This window comes from Phoca vitulina, unplaced genomic scaffold, assembly GCF_004348235.1.
Source record: "Phoca vitulina isolate PV1807 unplaced genomic scaffold, GSC_HSeal_1.0 scaffold115, whole genome shotgun sequence".
Classification (NCBI taxonomy): Eukaryota; Metazoa; Chordata; class Mammalia; order Carnivora; family Phocidae; genus Phoca; species Phoca vitulina.
Window position 1 is genome coordinate 1,050,070 of NW_022589818.1, and position 27,620 is coordinate 1,077,689.

Consider the following 27,620-nt stretch of genomic DNA (forward strand, 5'->3'; position numbering starts at 1 on the left):
TCCCTCTCCCCCTCCCCCTGCTTGTGTTCCCTCTCTCGCTGTGTCTCTGTCTGTCAAATAAATAAATAAATTCTTAAAAAAAAAAAAAAAAACACAAACGAAAAAAACCTTGTTGAATCATTATCATGTACACCTGAAACTAAAGTAACTGTGTCAACTATACTTCAACTAAAAAAAAAAAAACAAAAAACAAAATTCAATAAGGACAAAACTAAAAATCAAAGCCTGGTTCTCCCTAAGTATTTTATCTTTTGGAGAATGATAGTACTATTTGTTTCCTGCATGAGCCAGCAATCAAATAGTCACTTTTGAAACCCTCATTTTCCTTTGCCTCAAAAAAAAAAAAAAATTTAAATTGGACCCCTACCTCATATCATACACAAAAAGTAACTCAAAGAGATCATAGCTCTAAATGGAAGTGCTAAAACAATAAAACTCTTAAAAGAAAACATAAGAGTAAATCCTTGTGACCTTGTATCAGACAATGGTTTCCTAGTGATACCAAAAGCTAAAGTGAACAAAAATAGATAGATACTTGGACTTCATCAAAATTAAGAATTTCTGCTTCAAAGGATACCATGAAGAAAGTAAAAGACAAAGTCTAGAATGGGAGAAAATATTTGCAAATCATATCTGATAAAGGACTTGTATCCATAATATATAAAGAACTCTTTACAACTCAACAATAAAAAGACAATCAACTCAAAACAGGCAAAGGATTTAAACAGACATTTCTCCAAATAAGATATACAATGGCCAATAAGCACTTGAAAAGATGTTCAATGCCACAAGTCACTAGGAAAATGCAAATCAAAAACATAATGTGATATACTTCATGCTCACAAGTATAGCTAAAGTCAAAAGAACAGACAATAACAAGTGTTGGGGAGAATGTAGAAAAACTGGAATATTCATACATTGCTGGTGGGACTGTAAAGTGGTACAGCTACTTTGGAAAGCAGTTTGGTAGTTCCTCCAAAGATTAAACACATAGTTTCCAAATGACCTAGCAATTCTACTATACACCCAGTTATATATCCAAGAAAATGAAAACATATGTACACACAAAAACTGTTCACAAATGCTCACAGCAGCAATATTCCTAAGAGCCAAAACGTGGAAACAATCTAAATGTCCATCACCGATGAATGGATAAACCAAGGTGGTGTAGCCATACAGCGGAATACTATTCAGCACTAACAACAGATGAAGTTCTGATAACTGCTACAACATGGGTGAATCTTTACATGAAGAAAAAGGCTATCAGAAAAGATCACCTGTAATATAATTCTAATTATTTGAAATGTCCACCATAGGTAAATCTATTGAGACAGTAAATTAGATTAGTGGTTGCCAGGGACTGGGAGAGGGGAGAATGGAGAGTGACCACTGATGGGTTTCTCTTTGGGGTGACCAGGATGTTCTAACATTAGGTAGCGACAGTGATTACATAGCTCTGTGAATGTACTAAAAACCCACTGAATTGTATACTTTAAAGATACTGATTTCATGGTTTGTGAATCTTAATAAAGCCATTATTAAAAAATGTTGCTATGTATGGGGGCGCCTGGGTGGCTCAGTCGTTAAGCGTCTGCCTTCGGCTCAGGTCATGATCCCAGGGTCCTGGGATCGAGCCCCGCATCGGGCTCCCTGCTCCACGGGAAGCCTGCTTCTCCCTCTCCCACTCCCCCTGCTTGTGTTCCCTCTCTTGCTATGTATCTCTCTCTCAAATAAATAAGTAAAATCTTTAAAAAAAAAAATGTTGCTATGTAGCCATAATAAAACAGCAACAGCAGAAACCACCATGATTAGTTTAGTCCTGATTACTATACGTCCGGCAATGTGCGGTAGACATTACATGCTTTGTGTCATTTTATCATCACAGCATCATTTTTAAGCATTGTATCAGTTGTCGCTGTGTAACAGACCACCCCAAAACTCAGTGGCTTCAAACAATATCTTGTTATTATTGCTCACAAGTCCGTAGCTTCAGGCTTGTTAATTCTTTGTTCTGGATCAGGTCTGGCTATCTCTGGTGGGCTTCCACATGCATCTAGGGTTGGCTGGCTAGGCAAGGTCAGCCTTAGCTAGGGTGACTGACTCTGCTCCACATTGTCTCTCATCCTGTGGCAGTGTGACCTGACTTGTCATAGCAGTGGCAAAGGTCCCCGAGAGCTAAAACACTAAAGACCTCTTCAAACCTGGCTCAGAGCCAGCAGTCGGTCACATTCTAATGCAGCCCATTACAGTTTCGGGGCAGGGGGAGGGAAGCACACTTGACCTCTCTCTATTTAAGGAGCTAGAAAACTCACAATTCTTCTGACACATGGAAACCACTGTACTGTTAAAAAATGGAGACTCTTGCATGCAAACATGGTTGTTGGACTTAAGAGCCTCCATCCTTATCACTATACCATGTTCTTCCTAGGTGGTCTCCGTCATTTATCTGTGCAGCTATTTGTTGATTTTGATCTTAGAAAAGTAATTATTAAAATCCATTTTATTAATATTGAACCTTTTTTCAGTTTGTAGGTGTCTTCTATGTAATAGAAATTTTTGTAAGTACACAGTTTTTAACATTTAGTTATAAAGTTAACCAATGAGAACTAGAAGTTGTTTCGATAAAATTCTAAATCAGAAATTACGGAACATTTTCTCACACCATACACAAAAAATAAACTCAAAATGGATTAAAGACGTAAATGTGAGAACTGAAACCATAAAAATTGTAGAAGAGAGCACAGGCAATAATTTCTCTGACATTGGACATAGCAACATTTTTCTAGATTTGTCTCCTGAGGCAAGAAAAACAATAGCAAAAATAAATTGTTGGGACTACATCAAAATAAATAGCTTCTGCACAACAAAGGAAACCATCAACGAAACTAAAAGACAACCTACTAAATGGGAGAAGATATTTGCAAATAATATATCCTATAAAGGGTCAGGATATAAAGAACTTCTACAACTCAACACCAAACCAAACCATACAAAACAAAAAAACCCAATCAATTAAAAATTGGCAGAGGACATGAACAGACATCTCTCCAGAGAAGACATCCAGATGGCCAACAGACCCATGAAAACATGCTGAGCATCACTCAGCATCAGGGAAATGCAAATCAAAACCACAATGACGTACAACCTCACACCTGCCAGAATGGCTAAAACCAAAAACACAAGAAACAGCAAGTGCCGGCGAGGCCGTGGAGAGAAAGGAACCCTCGAGCCCGGTTGATGGGAATGCACACTGGTGCAGCCACTGCGGAAAACAGCGTGGAGGTTCCTCAAAAAATTAAAAATAGAATTACCATATGATCCAGTAATTCCACTACTGGATGTTTACCCAAAGAATATGAAAACACTTATTCGAAAAGATACATGCACCCTTATGTTTATTGCATTACTTACAGTAGCCATATTATGGAAGCAGCGCAGGTGTCCCTTGAAAGATGAATGAATAAAAATGTGGTAGGCGCGTGTGCACACACACAGGAATATTACTCAACCATCAAAAAGATGAAATTTTGCCATTTGCAATGACGTGGATGGATTTAGAGAGTATGATGCTAAGTGAAATAAGTCAATCAGAGAAAGACAAAGACCATACGATCTCACTCATATGTGGAATTTAAGAAACAAAACAAACGAACAAAGAAAAAAGAGACTCTTAACTCTAGAGAGCACACTGCAGGTCACTAGAGGCGGGAGGGGGGCGGGGGGGCGGACACGGGGAAACAGATGAAGGGGACTGGGGTCCACTGAGCACGACGAGCACTGAGGACGGACGGAGGTCGGAATCACTTACTGTGCGTCCGACACTGGATGTTGGCTCTGCTAGAGTTAAACAAAAGTTAGGAAACCGAGTTGCAGGTTCTTCACAGTTTCAGCATCAAATGAAATTCAGCTTTTACTTCGTTCACACATTAGAAATCTTGAGCCACACAGATAAATAGTTGCAAGTGGTAACCATCTGTATATGCGGAAAGGGAACTGTTCTCCGAGCAGGTCTCAACGGTGGACTCCGGACACTCAGTCAGCCCTGCAGGCAGACGAGCCGTCGTCCAGGCCTGGCTGGGCCATTTCCAGAGCACAGGCGGAGCGGAGTCAGCGTCACCCCGAAGGGCCCTGCGATGTTCGGAACGGTCGACGAGCGTGGGCTTCCCTTAGAGTCTCGGCGGCCTTAGCCCCCAACGAGAGAGGCAGCCTGTTCTCTGCAGCTTGGAAGCCAGACACTGACCCCTCCTCTCCGGCCACGAGGGCCCCGGATGCATCGTCTTCCCGCAGAAGGCGGTCTCGTCCACGTGGGAAGTGGGTCGGTCGCGTAGCCACCTCCAGGAATTCTCTGCGCTACGTCTTCTGGGGACCCTGCCGCTTCACCGGCCGCTTCTGTGTCACAGAGACGGCTTCTTTGCCGACACCCCACAAAGCAGCCCCTGCCGGCCCCAGGCTGCGTTCCCGCAGCTCCGACCCCGGCTCGGCCTTCCCAGAACCGGGAGGAGCGTTGGGGCCTTGCTCTGGGCTGGACTCCGGCAGAAGGGGGTGTGCCGCTGCTCCAATGCTCGGTCCACACCGCTGCGACCTTGTCCACGTCAGCAGCAGGCCGGCTCGCTCTCTCCTCGGCCTGTGTGCGCCCTGGAATCGCGCTTCTCATTTCCTCCGACGACTTTTCCTGTGCGCTCACCGCTCGGCTGACCGTGGGCGCGAGAGGCGCAGGCTTTCGGGCTGTCGGCTCTGGACACGCCTTCCCCGCTAAGCTTCACCCCTGCTCGCCTCTCGCTGCCAGCCCCACACGTGCGACTCTTCCCTTCACCCGACGCTTCGAGGCCGTCGGAGGGTTATTAACTGGCCTCATGTCCGCCCCGCCGTGGCTCAGGGACGAGGGAGGCCCGCGGGGAGGGAGAGAGACGGGGGAGCGGCGGTCGGCGGAGCCGTGGTCACACACGCGCTGGTTAAGTCGGCCGTCTTATGTGGGTGCAGCCTGCGGGGCCCCCAAACAGGGACGCTGGCGCATCAGCGGTCACTTGGCACACATCGCCATAAACGTCGAATAATGGAAAAGTTTTCGGTACTGTGAGAATCACCAGACTGTGAGAGAGACGGGACGTGAACACCTGCTGTCGGAGCGGGGGTGCCCCACACCTCCCGTTTGTACAAACCCAGCAGCGGCGAAGCGCCCCACGGCCGTGCGCGGTAAAACGGGGTCCGCCTGTAATCAAGACGTTGGGTGCCCAGAGCGTATCTCAGAGCAACTAAATCACCATCTCCCATAGGGGGACTTACGATATCGGCAGTTTTAAAGTCCCCAGCTGATTCCAACGTGCAGCTACGAGTGAGAACTCCTGAAGGATGTCAACGGTAAAGGGAATTTCAACCTATTTAACACAGAGGCTTTGGGTATGGTTGTTCAAACAGTTAAACAGTCAGGACGTATTTCCCCAAAAGGCCATAATGAGACTGTCAAATGCCTTACTTTACTGAAGACACAATATATGTAATCTCATTATTTTGACTTACCATTCTAGGAATTCAGACAAAAAGGTTGTATTACTCTGCCATGACTTTTTCTCTACTGAAGAAAGATTGATCCTGGTGATCAGCAATTCTTTTTCTTTTAAGATTTTATTTATTTGAGAGAGAGAGACAGAGATAGAACACGAGTGGGGAGAAGAGGGAGAAGCAGCTCCCGGCTGAGCAGGGAGCCCGATAACGGGGCTCGATCCCAGGACCCTGGGATCATGACCCAAGCCGAAGGCAAACGCTTAACTGGCTGGGCCACCCAGGCGCCCCAGCAATTCTTTTTCTAAACCAGTGGTTCTCAATTGGGGCAATTTTGCCCCCTGGGGGACATTTAGTAATGTTTGGACGCATTTTTGGCTGTCACAACTTGGGGGAGTGGTGCTGGCGACTAGTGTGTAGAGGCCAGGGATTTTGCTGACCATCCTGTCAGACACAGAAGAGTCTCCCACAACAAATTACCCAGGCTCCAATGTCAATAGTGAGCGCTGAGGTTGAGATAGATTGTTCTAAATCCCGAGTCCTATAGGAAAAATTTGGTTCATGGAGACTAATCCCACTGCTTTCATAATTTTAGTTAGAAAAAACAGGATTTGTTATGCTGGTTTCTGTAATCCTCATTATATCTACTTCCCCAGGTTTGGGCTCTCGAAGTAAAGGCGTTTCTTTGAAACACACTGATTATGACAAACCTGAACAAGTGCAAAGCTCTGCGAGCTCTGGGTTGTACCAGTGGTACTATCCTCCTCAACAAACTGAACCGTGAAACATCGGAGAGGCTTCTGAAGGCTTCACAGAAGGCATGTTACATGAACGCACATGCCCAGCCTTACCACCCTACAACTTTAGGGCTCAGGGGTACACCTATGTTGAGCTCAACCCAACGGTGCATTAGATTAGTGTTGTGAAGTGGAGATGCATGAAGACTTAAAGAAAAAGATATAAAAAAACAATCTGATCTATGGTGGTGCTCATGTTGCAGGTAACTTTCTTTTTTTGATTTTGATTTGTAATGTTATTAACAATAATTAGCAATATTAATAATATTGTTTATGTAATAAAAACTGTCCAAACTTCAGTAAGGTGTCCATGTTAAAAAGATTTTTTTTATGAGACCTAAGCAAAGCCATTTTTACAGTGACGTAATAAAAACAGAGATTGCTATGTATATATTATTCAATTACAACACTGTTTCTAATATTAAAATGGAAAGAACCTAAATATCTGTCACCAGCAGATAAACAGCATATCCATACAATGCAACATCATGCAGCTGTTTAGAAACAAAACAACCCTAGGAGCTCTCTGCATACTAACGAAGAAAAATCTCCAATATGTATTAAGTAGGGGATTAAAAGCACAGAACAATGTATACAGTTAGCTATCACTTGTGTAAAGGGGGAAAATATATATACAATTTGTAAAAAGGTCCATATTTTGAAGGATATACAAAAATTGTTAATACTAGTTGCTTTCAGGGAGAAGGAATGAGTTCCTATGGGGGCAGGAAAAGGGAGGGTGGTATCTTTTGTACTTTTTGAATCTGAACCCCTTTGCTATTACCTAGGCAAAGAGTAAATTTTACAAAATTAAATCAACAAACCCTTAGTGAAATCCTTTAAAGCTAACACATAATTTTCTGCGTGAATTATACTTCTGTGGATAGAAAACCTTGCTGCATCAAACTCTTAGAGATTGAAGATAAGTAATTAAAAGTACTGGGTCCTTACACCACATCTAAATCTACCTCAAGACTGTTTGATAAGCCCTTTGCATTCTCAGATGAGTACCTTTCACATAACATTTTCTACAGGAAAAAACAACATTGTTTTAAGCTCGTAGAAGTCTTTTTTTCCTTCTCTCTGGGCCCAAGTTTCCTACCTGTAAAACAAGGGCACTCTAGTGTGTTTTCCAGACATTTCCCTCCTCTGGCAATCTAACTTCTACCAAGCTAAGAGCAACGACAGCACTAACATATAAAAGAGATAAAAGGACTGTGCTGGTCAAGGCAGAAGTAAGGAGCATCTGCATTGATGTTTCCTTTCTTCCAGTGACTCAAGCACATTGGAAAATAATCTAGGGCTCCAACGACAGAAATAGCTAACATATTACTAACACTTTCTGTAAGTCAGGGACTGCTCTAAGCGCTTTATGTGAATTAACTCATTTTACCTTTACAACAACCCTATGATGTAGGTAGTATCTCCAATTTACAGACAAAGAAAACAGAGTGGCAAGTATGGCAGAATGGCTAAAAGCATGGACTGTAGAATCTAAGTGTTGAAATCTGAAACCTGGCTCTCCTACTTAATAGCTGTGTGACCTTGAGCAAGTTTTAAACTTTGTGTGGCTGTTTCCTCATTTCTAAATGGAGGTAACTGTAGTATCTAAATCTACAATGTGTTACTACCACTAAGGTTCTACCTAACTTTTCACACCTAGGCTTTGCACCCATGCAGTCTGGAGTGTCCACTGATACTTTACTAATAGGCAATCCATCACCTGAAGCAGTAGTTTAAAATCTTGGTACCCCCCACCTCCAAAATTTCAGAGTTCTTCCCTTGCTAAAAGAAAATTATTTATACTATTATGCTTATATAGTATTTACCCACAACTTGTCAGATGTAAAGTCAACCATGATGATGTTCTAGTTTTTTATCTTTAAAAATTTTTAACATTTGAAACCTTATTTTGAAGTTTGTAGTGAAGAGGTTTTCCTGCTTATCTATCCTGCATTCAGACAACACCCCAGCAAGGAAGCACCATGAAATAAACGTTTAGTTGCTTCTATTGTAGTAGGCAAGTCTGAAGGCAGCTTAGTTAGCGGAGACTGCTGCTGTATGGTGGGGCCACAGAACCAGCTGTCCACTTACAGCTTGGGGACTGATGCCAGGAGCAGAGCAGCAGGGAAACACTGGAAATCTAGGCAGCTTGGCTGAGTGCAGATCACTTTACTTGGGGCAAACTTTCCGTTGAACCATACCCTCATTTTATGGATTAAAGCACGGAGGCGCCTGGGTGGCACAGTCAGTTAAGCGTCGACTCTTGATTTCGGTTCAGGTCATGATCTCGGGGTCCTAGGATCAAGCCCCGTGTCTGGCTCCATGCTCAGCGTGGAGTCTGCTTGTCCCTCTCCCTCTGCTCATTCCCCTCCACCCTTCCCCCTGCTCGTGCTCTCTCTCTCTCTCTCAAATAAATAAAATCTTAAAAACAAAACAAACTTTAATTTTTTTAAAGATTTTATTTATTTATTTGACAGAGACACAGCGAGAGAGGGAACACAAGCAAGGGGAGTGTGAGAGGGGAAGCAGGCTTCCTGCTGAGCAGGGAGCCCGATGCGGGGCTCGATCCCAGGATCCTGGGATCATGACCTGAGCGGAACGGAAGGCAGCCGCTTTAACGACTGAGCCACTCGGGCATCCCAAACAAAACAAACTCTTGAATTAAAGCACAAAACCACAATCCAAGGCAGGTATTCTGGAGCTTAATCATGATTTGGCTCCCCTTTCTGCATTAGTTTCTAGCTGCTGTGACAAATTACCACAAACTTAGTAGCATAAAACAACACAAGTCTGTCACCTCAGCGTTCTGTGGTTTAGAAATCCAAAATCAAAGTGTATATGTACAGTTGGGTTCTTTCTGGATGCTCCAGTAGAGAACCAGGTTTTTTGACTTTTGCAGTTTTTAGAGGCTGCTCTTTCATCTTCAAAGCCTGCAACAGCTGGTCAAGCCTTTGTCATATAGCAGCATTCAGCCGTTGACTCTTCTGCTCCCTCTTCCATCTTTTCACAACTCTTGTACTTATAGTGGGCCTACCACATAATCCAGGATAATCTCCCTATTTTAAGGTTAGCTGATTAGCAAACTTAATTCCATCTGCGTCCTTAATTCCCTCTTGCCATGTAACATATGCACAGGATCCAGGGACTGGGCCATGGGCATCTTTGGGGGACCATTATTCTGCCTTCCATACCTTCCTTGGTTCAAGTAATTCAGGTTTCATTCATTCAATAAGGTCATTTTACTGAGTATTTAATATTGTTTAGTAGGCACTGGAGCTTATACAAAAGAACAGGGTACTATCTTGTCTATACTTAGCTGACAATTCATGAAAGCAAGATGAAGGCAGCAACCATAAGTAAGCACCCTTCTTTGTATACGGGTGTAGTGGAATCCATTGTCTTTTCTTCGTAGCATATATACTTATGTTGGTGATGATAAATTTTCACTACGAAAACAATGTGGTATCGTGAAAAAGGTTTTTAGGACAGGCACAGTTAAAGATTTTATTTGAGAGAGAGCACAAGCATGAGTGGGGGGAGGGGCAGAGGGACAAGCAGACTCCCTGCTGAGTAGGGCTCAATCCCAGCACCCTGAGATCATGACCTGAGCAGAAGTCAGACGCTTAACGGACTGAGCCACCCAGGCACCCCAGGCAAAGTGAAATCTAAAGATAAAGTTACTGGACTTCTCTGAGCCTCAGGCTTCTCATCTGTAAAATGGGGATTAGGATGATATACCTCAAAGTGTTATTAAAGCAGGAACACATGCTCTACCGTTATGGCATTCCACAAATATTTCTCTTTCCCTTCTCAGATTTTAAGTATCTAACATTCTTTTAACATTTCCACTACTTACATTGCACTAGGGTTATAAAAGAATACACAAGAAGTGTTAGACCCAGTCCCTGCCATCAAATTAAAAATGTTGGTAGGGTAACACATTTGCATATACGACACAATTAAAGAAAGATCAAAGTAAACCTAGATAGGCTCCATGAAAGAGCTGAGACTTAATACATGGTTAGGAAAAGCAAACATACAGTGAGGTCATTAAAGCTCACTTCCTCTTTACCTTAAAAAATACAAAGCAAACAAACAAAACCTGATCCATACATTGAAATGTGGGAAGGGGGGTATGTCTACTCGAACTTTAGAGCTTGAATAGGGCTTTGAGCTCAATCTAGTAGAGTGATTTTCAAACTGTTTCCTGAATCCCTACAAGCCCACAGAAGTGAAGGAAAGGGAACCCAAGGAGATCCCTCCGGGAATGTATTCTGCTTTACCCTTTGGATGAAACTAAAAACTAGATTAGGCAGACTTCGGGTTTTGACAGTTCATAGTTCTCCTGAATTCCCTCATCGAGAAAAAGTAGGTGTTGGGGCCGAATGTTGATAAAGCAGCATCAGGAGCTGCAGAAACCTGCCAGGTCTCGGTTCGCACTGTTTTGTGAACCATTTGGAGAACAGGACACACACTACCAACTGCACCCACAAACCTGACCTGCACCAGGTCCGTGAACGGGAACACTCTCTGCTTGGCGTATAGTATCTCACCAACTCTGAAGGCCGATTTGGACTCAACTAATTTTTCTGTCCACTTTTTCGGGTTTTTTTTTGATAAATAACGAAGAAAAACAACTTTCTGAAGGACACGCAAGAACTGGAAGATCGAGGCCAGCACGGAACTAGAAATACGTGGTTTCTTTACCCTCTGCCTTCAAGCTGCCGGATGAGGTTGAGGCTGTATCATCCAGCCAAGAGGAACGCGTGAAAGTGCTCACACGCATCGTGCGGGACACAGTGGCGAGAAACCCAAGCAGTCCAGGCGGGGCTTTACACCACAAAGCAAGAAAGGCGACCAGCGCGCGGGCTCCCCGGCGGGTCCAAGTCCGCCACACAGAGCCCGGAAGGAAGCCCCCAGGACAGCCGCCGGCCCCAGGGCCTCACCCCCTACCTCGCGGGGGCTCGGATCCTGCACCCTTCCCTCGAGGGCGCACCCCGGCGCCGGCTCCTTCCCCGGCGAGCGGCGCGGCGGGGGTCCCAGGGCCGCGAGCAGCACGCACCGCCGACAGCCGGCCGCTCTCCGCGCTTCCCGCAGAAGACAGGCGAACTCGGGCCGTTCGGCAGGAAGCTGCTCACCGCGCAGCCGCCGCGGCCTCCAACCGCCGGCCAGCGGAGGGGAGCCAGGCCGCCCTCGAGGCGCCCACCGCGGCCCGACGGCGGAGCGCGGAAGGCAGCCTCGGCGGCGCGGCGCGGCGGCCGGGGAGGTGAGTCGGCCCGGGCCCTGCCCGGCCCTCGCGTGGCTCCAGCCCTCACGACAGCCCCGCCGCGGCGCCGGCCCTCCCCCCCTCCCGCTTCTGTGGCCGCGAGAATGGAACGGTCCGGCGGGGGGGATTGTGGGAGGCGCACGCGCGAGGGGCGGAGGGCATGTGGGGGGGCGGCGGCGGCGGCGGCGGCGGCGGCCGTGGCGGCGGTTGGTGGCCGTGGGGGCGGGGAGGGGGGGAGGAAAGAAGAGGCGGTGGAGGAGGAGGAGGCTGGGGCTCGCGCCGCCGAAGGTACGCGTGAGGGCCCGCGCCCGACCGCCCTGACAGGGGCCGAGGGGGAGCGGGGGGCCGTGCGAGCGAGCGCCGACGGGCCGGCGGGTGCGCCAGGCGGCCGAAGGCGGGGGTCGGGGGGAGAGCGAGCGGCGAGCCCGGAGACCGTCCGGCGCGTGCGGGCGGGCGTGCGCGCTCTGCCGTCCGAGTCGGGGGCGGGGGGGCCGCGGGGGGAGGCCGCGGGGAGGGACTGGTGGGAGGTGGGGGGGCACGAGGCGCCCTTCGCTCGCGCCCGCCCTCCCTCCCGAGCAGCCGCCGCCGCCGCCGCTCTGCCGCCGCCGCTCCCGCCGCCATTTTGGGTTCGCTTTGCGGAGGGGGAGACGATCCCCGTCTCGGTTGCGGGACCGCCTCCCCTCGGTGGCCCCTGCTCAGCCCCACGCCTTTCCCTTCTCTTCGCTCGCATTTCCGCCAGTCCGCGCACCCGCGGGCCGCCTCCTGACAAGCGGCAGGGATCCGCCGCCGACCCGGGGACGCGGAGGAGCCTGCTGGCGGCCGCCCCCCTTCCCCTCTTCCCTGCACTCTCCTCTCGCTCGGCCTCGGCCTCTGACACGGTGAGCAGAACCGCCCGCGGAGGCTTCGGGCCTAAGTGCTCCGTGAGCGAGGCGAGCCTGGGCGGCCCGGGAGCCACTGTCACCTCCCGGACCTGGACCTCCGTGGAGCGGCGGCAGGGGTGGGGGAGGGGAGGGAGGCGAGGGGGATCCTGAGCGTACCGGGAAGTCCCTCCCGGCGGGGGGGGAAGGGGTGTCCCTGACGGGCGGGCTCCGGGCCGGGGGGGAGGGGGCGGGAAAGTCGGCGAGTGGGGGCGGAGTCGCCCGAGCCCCTGACAGGTTAGTTGGCGCGTCGCGGAGGCGCGGCGGGAGCATCCCCCCGGTCTGGGGAGAGTGGCCGGGCGGGGGCTTCGGGGGGTGCTCGACCTGGCGCGCTCGGCCCACCTCGGGGGTGTACGTTGAATGGCTGTTCCTGGGGAGTTTGGACATGGAAGGACATGTTTTTGGTCTGGAAGACAGATGGTCTGCTGGTGTCGAGCGGCTGTGTTTGTGTGTGTCTGCGAGGCAGGAAAGTGTTCCGGAAGAGTTGGCCCGGGTTTGTGTAAGTGTGCTGGAGTTCCCCTCACGAGTTACCTCATTTTTAAAAGAAAATTGGGGATGTTCCCTTCCGGTGGACACGCGTGTGTATTGTAGAGCTGGGGAGCGCCTTCGTGCGGTTTGGGAAAGAGGAGTCATGGCGGTGTCGCGCACGGTGTAGCATCTCTGTGTGGGGCCGGGGATGGGGCACGTTCGTCGTAGCCGGTTGTGGTCTGAGGAGTTCCTCTGACTGGAGTGGGTCGTGTCCGTGAGAACCCCCGGGGTATCTGACCGAACAGCCCCCGCGAGGCTGTGGAGGAGGCCCGAGTTGATGCTAACACTTACCACAGAATCAAGCTTTTCAGAATGCTCCTTCTGTCTTTGTGATCCTACAGCTCTGTGTGAAAATGGTAGAAATGGTAGAAAATGGTAGAAGAGAGGTTTTCTCCCATTTGTAAAGTAGGAAAGGGAGGCATAAAGAGATCCTTTTTCCAAGGTCACACACTTCAAGTTGGTGACAAAGTTGAGACTCGACCTCGAGTATTGTGACTACTTGTCTAGTAGTCCGTTCACCACACGCCCCGGGCAGCTCAGGAGGTCTTGTCAGACCAATCCGGTTTCCAGAAAGATAGGGGATATGCGACTGGCCGGATTGTATCTGCCAGAGATCGGTTGTGTCACACGTAGGTGCGGATCGTAGGTTGGCCTGTAGGGAATGGGCATCCACAACTAGATTATTTCTTGTTTGTGGAGGAATCAGGGCGTTTCTGACACTTAGCTTGTGTATTTGAGGGAGGGATGTCTTCCACAGCTTAAACCTGTACTGGAGCGGCTGACCGCTTAACTTTAGATCTATGGGAGGGAGGATCTTCTTTCATTCATTCAACAGTTTATTGAATAATTACTCAGTAAGTGGTCCCTGCCTTGGGGTGAGAATAATCAAGGTGACCCTGTTGAAACAACCTGGGTGCATATGAGGGGACTTGTCTTGACAGTGGTGGGTTATTAAGTCCAGCAAGGAGGACGAGTCAGTGTTGGAATTGAAACTAAAACTTTCCTAAAAAGTCTGTTCAGCTTGGAGGGAATTGACATATCCCAGACATTTTTATGTGGAAGGATACAAGTCTATTTACCAATCTAAAAGCATGGCAAGTTTGTGATACAGTGTACCTTCTTTTGCATTTTCTTTTGGCATTTATGAATAAACTGTTTTGGGGATCTGCGAATTGTTGCTATACATTCCTGTGGATATTGGAACTTTTTGGCTCAGCTGAAGGAGTTCTTTGAAGACTAATTTTGCAGTAAGGATCCCGTCAGTGAATATGAGGGAAAAATACTCGAACTAAGGCAGCTTAACTGTATTATCTCTGGAAAATAGAGTTTTTGATATGCTAGATTAGTAGTTCTTAAAGTTTTTTTGGGTCACTTATCCTTCTGAGAATCTGATGAAAGACGCTCACTGTTAAATGAGCATAAACACAATCACAAATTATGCATACAATTTCGGGAACTTAAATTGTGATGAAGTAGAACCTTTATATATTTAGGTCTCATTTGAAAGCCTTTTAAAATACATAGAGCTCTGTTTGGAGATGAAGATGTTGGTATGAGTTTAAGGTGAAAGATTCTGTGACAGTTTTTGAGTGTGCTGAAAGTAAGGAGAACTTTAAGGTCATGTCTTTTATTTTTTATTCTTTATTCTTTTTTTTTTTTTAAACATATTTATTTATTTATTTATTTGAGAGAGAGAGAGAGAGAAACAGCATGAGAGGGGAGAGGGTCAGAGGGAGAAGCAGGCTCCCCGCTGATCCGGGAGCCCGATGTGAGACTCGATCCCAGGATTCCGGGATCATGACCTGAGCCGAAGGCAGTCGCTTAACCAACTTAGCCACCCAGGCACCCTTATTCTTTATTCTTTACAAATTCATTTTTGCAGTGTTAGTACATGATTCTGAATTAGGTGGTAAGAAAATATATTGCTCAAATATTTATAGCTTTATTCTTTTCCTTTCTATTCTTAAACTTCTCTTTGCAGTTTTGCATTGGGACTGAAGCTTCTGAAGCTCATTTACTGGAGTTTATGTTATGTATAACAAACATTATTGACTCAATTCTCTGCAGGAGACACAAAGATGAGTAATATATGGCCTCTGTCCCTGGAGAGATTCTAATCCAGTAGAAGCTAAGGATTCTATGATGGTGGAGTTTTCAAAAGGGCACAGAGGAGGGAAGAATATTCCTGGAAGTCGAGGTTTCATGACTTAATTGCAGAGTTTTTGCTGTTACTAATTCTCAAGAAGCTATAAAGTCTTCCCACTCTCTATGCAACTTGTAGCTATGATATGTGTTTTGGTATCATCTGGTGGTTTTGAAAAGCAGGCACACTTTGGTTGCATTCCTTATCTTGTTTTCAATGTATTTCTGTGGTGAGTTTGTAACAAAGGTCTTAATGTCATTTTTTTGGGTGTGCATGCATCCAGGAAACTCTACTGAGGTAAAATGCAGTAGCTGTTTGACAGACTACCCATGAATCCAGTACTGGAAATTTAAAATAATCACTGTGTTTTTAAAAGAACAAGAAATTCAGAAAGGTGTTTTGATAGCATAGATTACAGTATTCGGTAAGATAATGGAAAGATCTGAAGAAAAATGGTGTGATTGTCTCTTCTCTTTATTGTCATGGCCTCTCTGTAAGAAGGTCTTGGAAATTTGTGAAAAGTTTAATATTTTCTCTAATTTTTACCTTGGGTAGTAAATTTGTGGGTTTTTAAAATAACATGTTATACACATGTGTGTAGTGCACATAGGTACATTTATATAGTCTTGGATATATGAGATACTTCATTATTTAAAAAATAATGCTTGTGGGGCGCCTGGGTGGCTCAGTCGTTAAGCGTCTGCCTTCGGCTCAGGTCATGATCCCAGTGTCCCGGGATCGAGTCCCGCATCGGGCTCCCTGCTCCGCGGGAAGCCTGCTTCTCCCTCTCTCACTCCCACTGCTTGTGTTCCCTCTCTCACTGTGTATCTCTGTGTCAAATAAATAAATAAAATCTTTTAAAAAAATAAATAATGCTTGTAATAATTACAAAAAATTATTCAAGATCTTTAAGGATCAGGTAATGAAAGCAATTTTCATGTCATATTTTTGAGTTGTGTTCTAAAATGTGGAGCATAACTTTATTCCTATATATCTTGCTAGGCATTGTGTCTTTATGGCATTAGAAGTACCACTTGAAGTTTTATCCTAAGTCTTCCAGGCCTTACAAATAAAGAAGTGGCCACATTCAGTTCTGCCAAAATGATCTGCCTATACACAGTGGAGAAGTTTTACCATATCTGTAGGTGATGCATCTCTAGTTAAAAATTTCATATTTCTATTTGAGTTATGTGTGTTGGTCTGAGTCATTTAAAGGTAATATACAGTCTTACTGATGTCTGCTGTGAGGTCTACTTTGTGTCAGCCTTTCTAGAAGCATGAGATGTCTTAAACCTGGTTGCTGTAAAAGAGGGAAATGAAAGTAATTTTTGTTTTATTTTGAGGTTTTTTGCTACTTTTTTAAAATTAGTTTTTTCTTTAAATTGTAATTTTTTTATATTTTGTATGGAGAGGTTAGCTTTTCAAACTTATTTGTTTTCTTAGTTAATGATAACTGTCAATCTTACATTTCATGTTTTAGAAATCAGTATTTTAGTGACTGCCTCATTGGGGGTGGTTAATGGTAGTGTGATGTTGGCACAACATAATAAATTATAGATTTAAGTGATGACAGAAATTTAATAACCTTGTTATTTCAAGAGTTGTATTGCCTTCATTGAACATCTAACTTTTGTATATTTGAAGAATCTATAAAATTTATTTTAGCATTAATTGGTTTTGCTTTTCATAGTTTTTAGTCATTTGCTCTCAGACATATGCAAGTTGATGACAGGATTGTATACTTTTTCCATTTTATTTTGTTCATTTTTTTAAATGTGGGAAATTTCAAACATGCAGAAATGAAGGGAATAGTGTAGTGAGTTCTTATGTACTCAACATCCAGCTTCAGCAGTTACCACCACCCAGTTATCACACTGTATATATCCCCATCTACTGGCCTCTCTGTTGCCTCCCCTCCCCTGCTTTGCTTATTTTGAAGCAAATCTTTCAGATGTTATATAATTTCATTCATAAATACTTCAGTGTATGCATTCTTTTTACACTTTAATGGGGAATTATTTCTCCATAGTTAGGTCTATATAACTTTTTAAATAAAAGTATCTGATGATAAGTGAAATTAAACTACTTCTAATCTATTTTACCTGTCAATAGGGATTCCCCCTGCAAACTGTAAGAAATGAAGGAGTAGAATCCACCTCACTGGGACGCCTGGGTGGCTCAGTCGTTAAGTGTCTGCCTTCGGCTCAGGTCATGATCCCGGGGTCCTGGGATCGAGCCATGAGCCCCGCATCGGGCTCCTTGCTCAGCGGGAAGCCTGCTTCTCCCTCTCCCACTCCCCCTGCTTGTGTTCCCTCTCTCGCTATCGCTCTGTCAAATAAATAAATAAAATCTTAAAAAAAAAAAAAAAAGAATTCACCTCACTGCTTCTTAGATGTTTGCATTGAAAAATGCAAACAGTTCCTGTGTTTGCCAGAAAAGCTGATAAGCTTTTTTCTAATATACAAGTGAGAAATAATGTGTCTCTTATAGTCTTTTTTTAAGTACTAGTAACAAGATGCTAAAAACATTTTTGAGTTCTTCTTGTTCTTGATTTTCTAACTGGATCTAATTACCACTAAGAAATCAGATAATACTGGTGATGTTGAACAGGAGCTGAAATTGGTCTAAAATCAGCTTGAACAGTATGAAATAACATTGTTTTGAATTTTGAAATTTTAATTGTGGTCATTTGAAAGTCCATACCATTGCTTCAGTTGTTAAATACAAACCATGGTACAGAACAGGGTAATCATGACTAGTATGGAAATATTGTAGAAAAAGAAAGTAAATATTCCTGTTGTTACAAAGATGTATCAGAATGTACAGATTTGAAGTGATTGCTGGTAAAGTAGAATTTAGCCTTCTATAAAAGGCTGACAGTTATAATTATGAATGTAAGTTCTATCACTAGTGAAACTTTGGTTAACTTATCTTTTGTTATAGCTTATGTTATAGTCCCATAGTAAATAAATCATGAATCTTTGACTTGTTTTACATTTTATCTTTTACACACTTGATACCAAATCACTCCTCTCATTCCGTCTTATTTGTCCTAAGACCCCAGGTGGACAGTGTCAGATTAAGAAAGTAGCTATATTGTTGGCCTCTTGATATAAGGGACATTATTTAGAATATGGAGGAGATATTCCTTATGATACGGTTTTTTAAATTCAGCACTGCTGAAAATGAAAGCACCAGAATTTAAATGTTTACTAATATAAGAAGCCTAATAGGGCTGAATGGAGAGAATTTAAAAGATTGTCTTTGAGAGAAGAAACTGCTAACTCTGACATTTGAGGAAATGGGGGAGTGAATCAGTCATGTATAATAATTCCTGGGTAAACAATATTATATGTAGTATAAAGGTCTTCAAAGAAGATTGGAGGATATAAATCACAAGTATAGATTACATCAAGTGAAGTGATAACATGTTAGGGAGTTAAAATTTAGATGCAGAAGCATATCAAAGAAAAAAGAGTAATCACCTTGCAACTACAAAGAGAGATTTGGGCGCCTGGGTGGCTCAGTTGGTTAAGCAACTGCCTTCGGCTCAGGTCATGATCCTGGAGTCCCTGGATCGAGTCCCGCATTGGGCTCCCTGCTCGGCAGGGAGTCTGCTTCTCCCTCTGACCCTCCCTCCTCTCATGTGCTTGCTCTCTCATTCTCTCTCTCTCAAATAAATAAATAAAAAAATCTTTAAAAAAAAAAAAAAAGAGAGAGATTTAAGTTAATTTTGTGTATGTGTGTGTGTAAAGAAAAAATGTTATATAAATGTAGGTAAAGTCAAAGTTTAATTCTGTTTATTTTTAATTTTTTTTTAAAGATTTTATTTATTTGACAGAGAGAGAGCACAAGTAGGCAGAGGGAGAGGGAGAAGCAGGCTCTCCGCTGAGCAGGGAGCCCGATGCGGGGCTCAATCCCAGGACCTGAGGATCACGACCTGAGCCGAAGGCAGCCGCTTAACCAGCTGAGCCACCCAGGCGCCCCTTAATTCTGTTTAACAAGTATTCTTTCTGTGGCACCTGGATGGCTCATTCAGTTGAGCATCCGACTCTTGAATTTCATCTCATGTCTTGATCTCCGCACTGGGCCTGGAGCCTACTTTTAAAAAAATAAAAATAAAAACAAGTATTTTTTCTGTTCATCTCTCATTCAACCAACTAACATTTTTCCAGTGCTTATCTCATTTCCATTTCTGTGCTTAGGTGTTGGGAGAAGATTTTTTTTTTTTTCTGCCTCAAAGTAGTGAATCTATGCGCCTGGGTGGCTCAGTTGGTTAAGCGACTGCCTTCAGCTCAGGTCATCATCCTGGAGTCCCTGGATCGAGTCCCGCATCCGGCTCCCTGCCGAGCAGGGAGTCTGCTTCACCCTCTGACCCTCCCCCCTCTCATGTGCTCTCTCTCTCTCTCAAATAAATAAAATCTTAAAAAAAAAAAAAAGTAGTGAATCTAGTAAGAGGAACATCATGTTAAACGTTATAATATACAGCGTAGTACATTTCTCCCAGGTAGAGAAGGGAAAAATTTATTAAATCTGTGGAGAGAAAGAAAAGGTTAAGGATAGCTTCCTGCAAGGGGGGGAAGAGCCAGGTCTTAAAGGATAAATACGAGGTACTCAGTAAGCGTTAGAGGGGTCATTCTAGGTAGGGGAAGATCATCTGCAAAGGTATGAAAATGAAAACATAGGATGAGTTTAGGGGACTGCAATTTGGATCTGTACTTTCTACCTGTTTTCCTATGATTTCCTGTGTCTTCCAATACTGTGTAAGGTTGGGTTTTGTACTTAGAGATCATCAACAGAACAAAGGTGGAACTGTGTTCCATACACTCTTAGACAAAATAGTACTGTGCTCTTATTGTTAAAGGTAATTTTTAACGAAGATTAAAATCAAGAAAATAATTGTTTATGTTTTAGTTACTCAAAAAACTTTTACTAGAACATACTCCACTCCTTCAACATCTTAGTTAATGCGGCATTGATTATTATAATATGTATCCAGCCAAATAAAGACATTGTATAATTGCTTTTCTTAATAATGAACAAATCTCCCAACCTTCACATTGGTATATTTCCCCTCAATTTGTTGAAAATCCTAAATAGTGATTAAGATCATGGAGTCAGAAATCGGATTGACTAGGCTCAGGTCCCAGTTTTGCTACTTACTGTATAATCTTTAGCAAAATCCTTATGGTCTTTGGTTTTCTTTTTCTTTTTCTTTTTTTTTAAAAGATTTTTATTTATTTATTTATTTGACAGAGAGATAGTGAGAGCAGGAACACAAGCAGGGGGAGTTGGAGAGGGAAAAGCAGGCTTCCTGTCGAGCAGGGAGCCCGATGTGGGACTCGATCCCAGGACCCTGGGATCATGACCTGAGCCAAAGGCAGACGCTTAACGACTGAGCCACCCAGGCGCCCTGGTCTTTGGTTTTCTTGACTGTAAAATGACGATAATACTTAAAGCATAGGGCTGTTGAAAGATTGTACCAGATAATATGTGAAAAGTGCTTAGCATCATAGATGTCATGTAGCAAGTACATAATACAGATATGCTACTATTATTAGTTTCTCTTATTTATTTCCTAAAAAGAGAAAACATTTTTAGGAAAGCAAATGATCTCCCTTGTATATGATGCCTATAGGAGGTAAGAATACACAAAATACCTTTTTGAAAGTATGTATAAACAACTTTGCTACATGTATATGTATTTTTTCTAATTCTTAATTTATGTTATCTTATTTTCCTTACCTATGAATTTTTTTGTGTTCTCCCACTTAACTCCAGACCAGGCTTTTTTTTTTTTTTTAAGATTTTATGTTTAAGTAATCTCTGCATAGACCCAACATGGGACTCGAATTTACAACCCCAAGATCAAGAGTCACATGCTCTATCAACTGATCCAGGTGCCCCGAGTCTAGGCTTTTATGTTTGGCTGCTGCTTCTTACCAAATCAAGGACTTGTCTCCAAAGTGAACAGGAATATATCTTTCAGTGTGAAGTTTTTGGGGCGGAGAACCTTAAGTCTTTGAACTGAATTGGGTTTAGTTAGGACAGTTCTCTATTTATTAAAGATTTTATTTATTTGAGGGAAAGAGAGCATGCGCACACGCATGATGGAGGGAGAGGGAGAAGCAAACTCCCTGCTGAGCAGGGAGCCCGAAGTGGGGCTTAATCCCAGGACCCTGAGATCATGACCTGAGCTGAAGGCAGACGCTTAATTGACTGAGCCACCCAGGTGCCCCGGGACAGTTCTCTCTTTAAAGCTGATGAGCACTTCTTTGATTTTTAGGAGCCCAGTGTATTCTTCCATAGCAGAACCCATTGCTTTCACTATACCACCTCACTTTATTGTTTATTATGTGCTAGACTTTAGGATATAGTGATGAATGAACAAAATCAGGTCCTTGGGCATTTTCATTTTACTCTTCCAGATCAAGATGTTTTAGTACTGCTGTAATGTGCTGCCATCACATTGCATGTGGTTCAAGCAAGGTATTGAAAGAATGTCTTGGGATAGGATTATTTTATGCCAGAGCAAGTCAGTTCTAGGACAAAAATCTCTTCCTCTTGAGGATCTTTATTATGTGCCTGTGTTTAATCCAGGCAGTCTACTGGACAGTTAGTCCTTTGGGATATCAGTAGATTAAGTCCTCTGTTCAGAGTCAAATAAAAACTAAAACGAGCATTCTGTCTCCTGTGCCTTCCAACAGAAGGAATATATATAGTCTTTCATTCAGTAAATATTAATTGTATACTTATGTTATACCAGCTATTGTTCTAAGCCCAGAGGGTAGTACAGCCCTGAAAAAAGAAGTAAAAAATCATTGCTTTCAGGGGCACCTGGCTGCCTCAGTCGTTGGAGCGTGCAACTCTTGATCTCGGGGTCTTGAGTTCAAGCCCCACGTTGAGCGTAGAGATTACTTAAAAAAATCATTGGTAAGGGCGCCTGGGTGGCTCAGTCATTGAGCGTCTGCCTTCGGCTCAGGTCATGATCCTGGGGTTCTGGGATCGAGCCCCACATAGGGCTCCCTGCTTGGCGGAGAGCCTGCTTCTCCCTCTCCCACTCCCCCTGCTTGTGTTCCCTCTCTCGCTGTCTCTCTGTCAAATAAATGAAATCTTGAAAAAAAAAATCATTGGTGCTCACTTCTTGTAAGATTTTAATAAATGGGTATAATGTCATAGCATTTCCAGGATAGGTGTAAAGGAAATGTAAACAAAGTAAGGGGATGTTCAGTGATTAGGGAAGTTCTTTGAGGCAGTGGTGCTTGAGTAGAGACTTGAATGACACAAAGCGCCCCATGCAGCTGTCTGGGGTGTGAGCATAAGCCCTGAGGCAGTAGTATGTTTGCTGTGTTCAAGAAATAAGAAAGGGCTTGAACAGAGTAAACAAGGTGGGGATGAATGATGGGAAATAGGTAGAAGAGGTAGCCAGGGGCTATATAACTTAGGGACTTGTAAGACTTGACTAACTGTGTAGATCTTATTCTAGACTTGATGGGAACCTGTTGGGAGGTTTGAACAGGGAAGTGACTTGATCTAATATATACACTTTGAAAGGCAAGAATGATGCAACCAGAGTGACCAGTTAGGCCATTGTGATATTTGAGGCAAGAGATGATTGTAAGTTGAACTTAGGGTGTTATCAGGGAGATGGATTTGGGATACATTTTTAAAGGTGGGGGGATGATAACTTGGATTGGCTGTGGGGTCTGAGTAAAAGAGTAGTCAAGGTTCACTGCAATGATGGCCTCAACGTTGGGTGCCATTTACTGAAGTTTGGAACACTGGGAGAGGCAGGTTTCAGGAGTGCAGAAATTAAGAATTTGGTTTGGATGTACTGACTTTGAGTTTTCTATTAAATGTTTCTGGTTGAGATATTGAGCAGGAAGTTTGATATATAAATCTCAGGATTGGGGCAAATATAAATTTGGTAGTTGATCAGGTAGAGATGCTGTTTAGAGCCATGGGACTTGATGAGATTACCTGGAGAGTGAGTGTAGATAGTCTTGAAATGAATTGTGGGGTATTCTTGACATTTAGAGGCACTTAATCAGTAATGCCAGGGCTGAAAGAATTGTTTGATAATTTTAGGAATAATACTTTCTTAAGAAAAACTAGCAAGTACTAATTAGTAAAGACAGACAAAAATAAAATGGTTAATGAACAGATTTATTTTAAATTATATTTTATTATGTTAGTCACCATACATTACATCATTAGGTTTTGATGTAGTGTTCCATGATTCAGTGTTTGCGTATAACACCCAGTGCTCCATGCAGTACGTGCCCTCTTTAATACCCATCACCAGGCTAACCCATCCCTCCACTCCCCTCCCCTCTAAAACCCTCAGTTTGTTTCTCAGAGTACATAGTCTCTCATGGTTCGTCTACAGATTTATTTTTTATCTGTTAAATAGCTTTTTTATTGTGCTGCAGAGATCAGAACACTCATTTTATATGAAACTAAAAGCCAAAGTGCCTATTTTTACTAGATTACTCTGAAAAGATGGCCAGAATGGTCATTACCTTCCTAGATCTCCATTGTGGAGGGCAACATAAAGTAAAATAAATAAATATAAATTTATAAAATAATGAAGTTTTGGGGTGCCTGGCTGGCTCAGTTGGAGGAGCATACAGCTTTTGATCCCAGGGTGGTGAGATTGAGCCCCATGTTGGATGTAGAGATTACTTAAATAAACTTTAAAAAATAATAATAAAATAAGGAAGTATCAAAAGACATGAAGCTTCTTACCCATTCACATGATAACCATTCCTGGCTTTGAAAATTTAGAGTGAGATCAAGCTGCCTCCTTTTCTTCTTTGGTCTATCACTGGGCATTGTTAAACCTTCCTTTAAAGAAGCTGGTTTTCATCTGTGGACTTACTGAGTCAACACATTATTATCTGAGAATACATGTGTAAGATCCAATACTTGAAGGTATTAGGGGCTTGTGAGGTTGACTTATTGCATATTTTGGGACATCTGGGTTTGGGTAGGTATCTATTTAAATGTATTTGAGGTATAAAAAATGGAAAGGAATAGAAATTACAGACAAAATCACACCATGTAGGTTATTTTGTGTCATTGATTTAAAACCCTATCAGAAATCCTCTTAGCTACTGCATGAAACAGATACTCTCTTGCTTGAGTACATGACTTCACACTTGCCAGTCTACCTCTACCATTAGGAAAATGTAGGGCCCATCTGTTGAATTGGCACTATGCCTGAAAGGCCAGTAGTTTTGGACTTTGTCAGTCCAGGAAGAGAAATTAATTCCAGAACATTGAGGGGAAACATTTCTAATAACATATTCCCCAGGGTTTATCTGACATCTTGTTGCAATTTTATAGAAATCACCAGAGAATTAAGGGTCCATCATGTATGATTTCTTTTTCCCATGTCAGAGTCAGAATCATCAGTTGTGTGCATTAGCCATTTCTTTTCCAAGTAAATGGTGTCCTTAGGAAAACACTACCAAAAGTTTCCAGATAGGTTAGAGGTGATCTTCTTAAGTAGAAACTGAGATGTTTAAGATGGTAATATGATTTGGGATTCAGATAAGCCTCTCAAAATATTTCTAGATGAATCTATTCCACAAAAATCTGGAAACTGTTCACTGAGACTTAGGTGGTTCAAAGTGACCATCTTCTAGTTTCCTGTATCCATTCTGTACCTTACCTTAGAAGCTGATTTCAAAAACAGAGGATCGTAACTCCTTTTGTGGTGGTGGTGGTGGCGGCGGTAGTTATGGGCCCCAATAAGAGTATGAAATCTTTGTACCCTTTCCCAAAAAGTGCATATATACACATAAAATTTTTGCTATATAATTTTGGGGAGTTTTTAGGTAATTTTGGTAATAGGGTAATACCCTTGTTTCATAGGTATTCATAATTATGAATGTTATGGAATGACAGTTGCATTCTTTACATTTTGTTCAACAGTGATTGCTCTTAAAAACAGAAGTAAACACATAAGGACAGTGGTAGTTGTTTGTGGGGAGTGGTTTAAGTAAATCTTTGCTTCTGTCATCTGCACACCTACTTTTCCCCTTCACCATTTTGGTAATACAGTAATTTCTGGGGGATTATCAGTTAAAGCAGCATACCAATGTTAGAATGGCAGGCTGGGTATAAGAAAAGCAGTTATTCTTCAAAATGGGTAAAATGGCAGCAAAGTGAGAATTACCTCTCTGTGCCCCACCCTGATTGGCTTCCTTAGCTACATCCCACACACCTTTCTGAATGTAATTTCTAAATCCAAACCTGACTGTGTCTCTTGGCATAACAGACTGTTTGGCTCTTTCTTCAAGATCCTGTCTACCACTTCAGCTTTGTGTCTCACTGGGTCTCTCACCCTTGTGCTTCAGCTGTTTGGAACCGTCATCATTCCCAAACAGTTCGTTTTTATCTCCATGACTGTCATGTTCCTCCCAGTGCCTGGCTGCTCAGGGAGCACCTACCCATCTTCTGAGACAGAATTCAAGTTGATGCTGTGAAGACTTACCTGGCCGCCCTCCCCTCTTGGTGAACAATATGCACTCATTTCCCTTTGGCATATACCTAGGAGTGGAATTGCTGGGCCACAGGGTAAGCATATTTTTATCTTTAGTAAATACTGTCAAACAGTTTTCTAAACTGACTATCGGACTTTATAACTGTACCAGGAATGTATAGGTGTTCCATTTGTTCCACATCTTCACCAACATTTGTTGTCATTCTTTTTAATTTAGCCATTTTAGTGGGTAATAGTATTTCATTGTGGTATTGATTGCATTTACTTGATTATTGGTGAGGTAGAGCATCTTTTAGTGCTTGTTGGATAATATATATTCTGAATGCAGTCCTTTTCTCCAATATATGCCTTGCACATAACATTATCCAATGTGTGGCTTGCCTTTTCACTCTCACGGTGGTTTCTTTTGATGAACAGAAGTTCATATTTTTTATAAAGAGGTATGTAGTTAGGAATGGGGGAAATGGAGAATTCCTTATCAACAGGTGTGAAGTTTCAGTCAGGCAAGATGAATGCGCTCTGGAGATGTGCTGTACAACATTGTGCCTATAGTCAGCACTACTGTATTGCACACTTAAAAATTTGTTAAGAGGGTAAATCTCACATTAAGTGTTCTTACCACAATAAAATAATAAAAAAATAAAGATGTGTGTAATGTGCGGTAGTCCATTAAATGGAAATGAACAGGAGAGGAATGTTTTAAGAAAATAGCTAGTCAGTAGTAGAATATTGGAGTTAGAAAGTATGTCCACAATTGGGTTACTTTGCTCAATTTCATGTAGATATGAACACAACAAGACTTTGAGAGATATCGACATATGGTAGCTATGTGTATTTCAGATCTTTTCAAAATATGTTTTTATTGGATTTTTTAAAAAGATTTTATTTATTTATTTGAGAGAGAGAGCGAGCATGGAGGGGGAGGGTCAGAGGGAGAAGCAGACTTCCTGCTGAGCAGGGAGCCCGATGCTGGACTCGATCCTGGACTCCAGGATCATGACCTGAGCCGAAGGCAGTCGATTAACCAACTGGGCCACCCAGGCGCCCTGTTTTTATTGGATTTTTGCTTAGTTATGAAACTAATACAAATTCTGTAACAGGTCAAGAAAAAATATACATAATTCTATTTCCCTTTTACTTCCAAACCCCTAAAATAACCAGTGCTGTTAGCTGGTGTATAATCATTTGTACTTATTTCTGTATGCATACAAATACATATGGTTTTTTTTTTTTTCTATTTCTTACACATATAACATCATGCTTGCTCTTTTACTGAAAAATGGCAGACATGGTTTTGTTTTTGTTTTTTTTTTAAGATTTTATTTATCTGACAGAGGGAACACAAGCAGGGGGAGCGGGAGAGGGAGATGCAGGCTTCCCGCTGAGCATGGAGCCTGATGCGGGGCTCGAGCCCAAGACCCCAGGACCATGACCCGAGCCAAAGGCAGACGCTTAATGACTGAGCCACCCAGGTGCCCCATCAGACATGGTTCTATATTTGTGTGTGTGTATGAATATATGTATATCTTTTTTTTTCCTGTGGCCACATTAAGCAGTGCTATAATAAATCATTTATTAGTGCTTTTGTTTTTCTATGGTAAGAACCTCAAAATTGCTATTGAAGTCTGAGAGTATGTAAAACTTAAAATTGTCATAGATGCTGTAAGTAGTGCTTTCCAGAATAAATGATGGTGGCCACTAGTGTTTATTTGCCTGTGTACTCTGCTAGTAGTAGTTGTTGTCAGTGTTTTAAATTTCAACCAAACCGATGAGTGGAAACTGTCTTGTTTTAACTCATACCTCCCTGACTACTAGTGATATGGTGCCTCTTTTTATGTTTCTACTTGATTATTTCCATCTTTTCTGTGATTGCCTGTGCACATTTCTTGTATTATATCATTTCTTACTTACCAGTTTATAGAATAACTCTTAACCTTACTGATCTATAATGTTTTTA

The 27,620-nt window shown here is 43.0% G+C and overlaps 2 protein-coding genes across 8 annotated transcripts in view; one reads left to right on the forward strand and one right to left on the reverse strand.

Moving 5' to 3' along the window:
- DAP3 (death associated protein 3) overlaps positions 1–11,420 on the reverse strand; it is a 35,790-nt gene extending 24,370 nt beyond the window's left edge. For 3 of the 4 annotated variants that reach the window (XM_032398303.1, XM_032398301.1, XM_032398299.1), the window contains exon 1: positions 11,253–11,420. The gene's annotated coding sequence lies outside the window, so the exon portion shown is untranslated. Of the gene's footprint in view, positions 1–11,006; positions 11,213–11,252 lie in introns of those variants that run through there. The other variant, XM_032398300.1, reaches the window with a different exon arrangement.
- A 411-nt stretch (positions 11,421–11,831) lies between these two features.
- The window catches only part of ASH1L (ASH1 like histone lysine methyltransferase), a 196,241-nt gene continuing 180,452 nt past the window's right edge, over positions 11,832–27,620 (forward strand). For 2 of the 4 annotated variants that reach the window (XM_032398347.1, XM_032398350.1), the window contains exon 1: positions 23,858–25,737. The gene's annotated coding sequence lies outside the window, so the exon portion shown is untranslated. Of the gene's footprint in view, positions 11,854–12,154; positions 12,444–23,857; positions 25,738–27,620 lie in introns of those variants that run through there. The other 2 variants (XM_032398349.1, XM_032398348.1) reach the window with 2 other exon arrangements.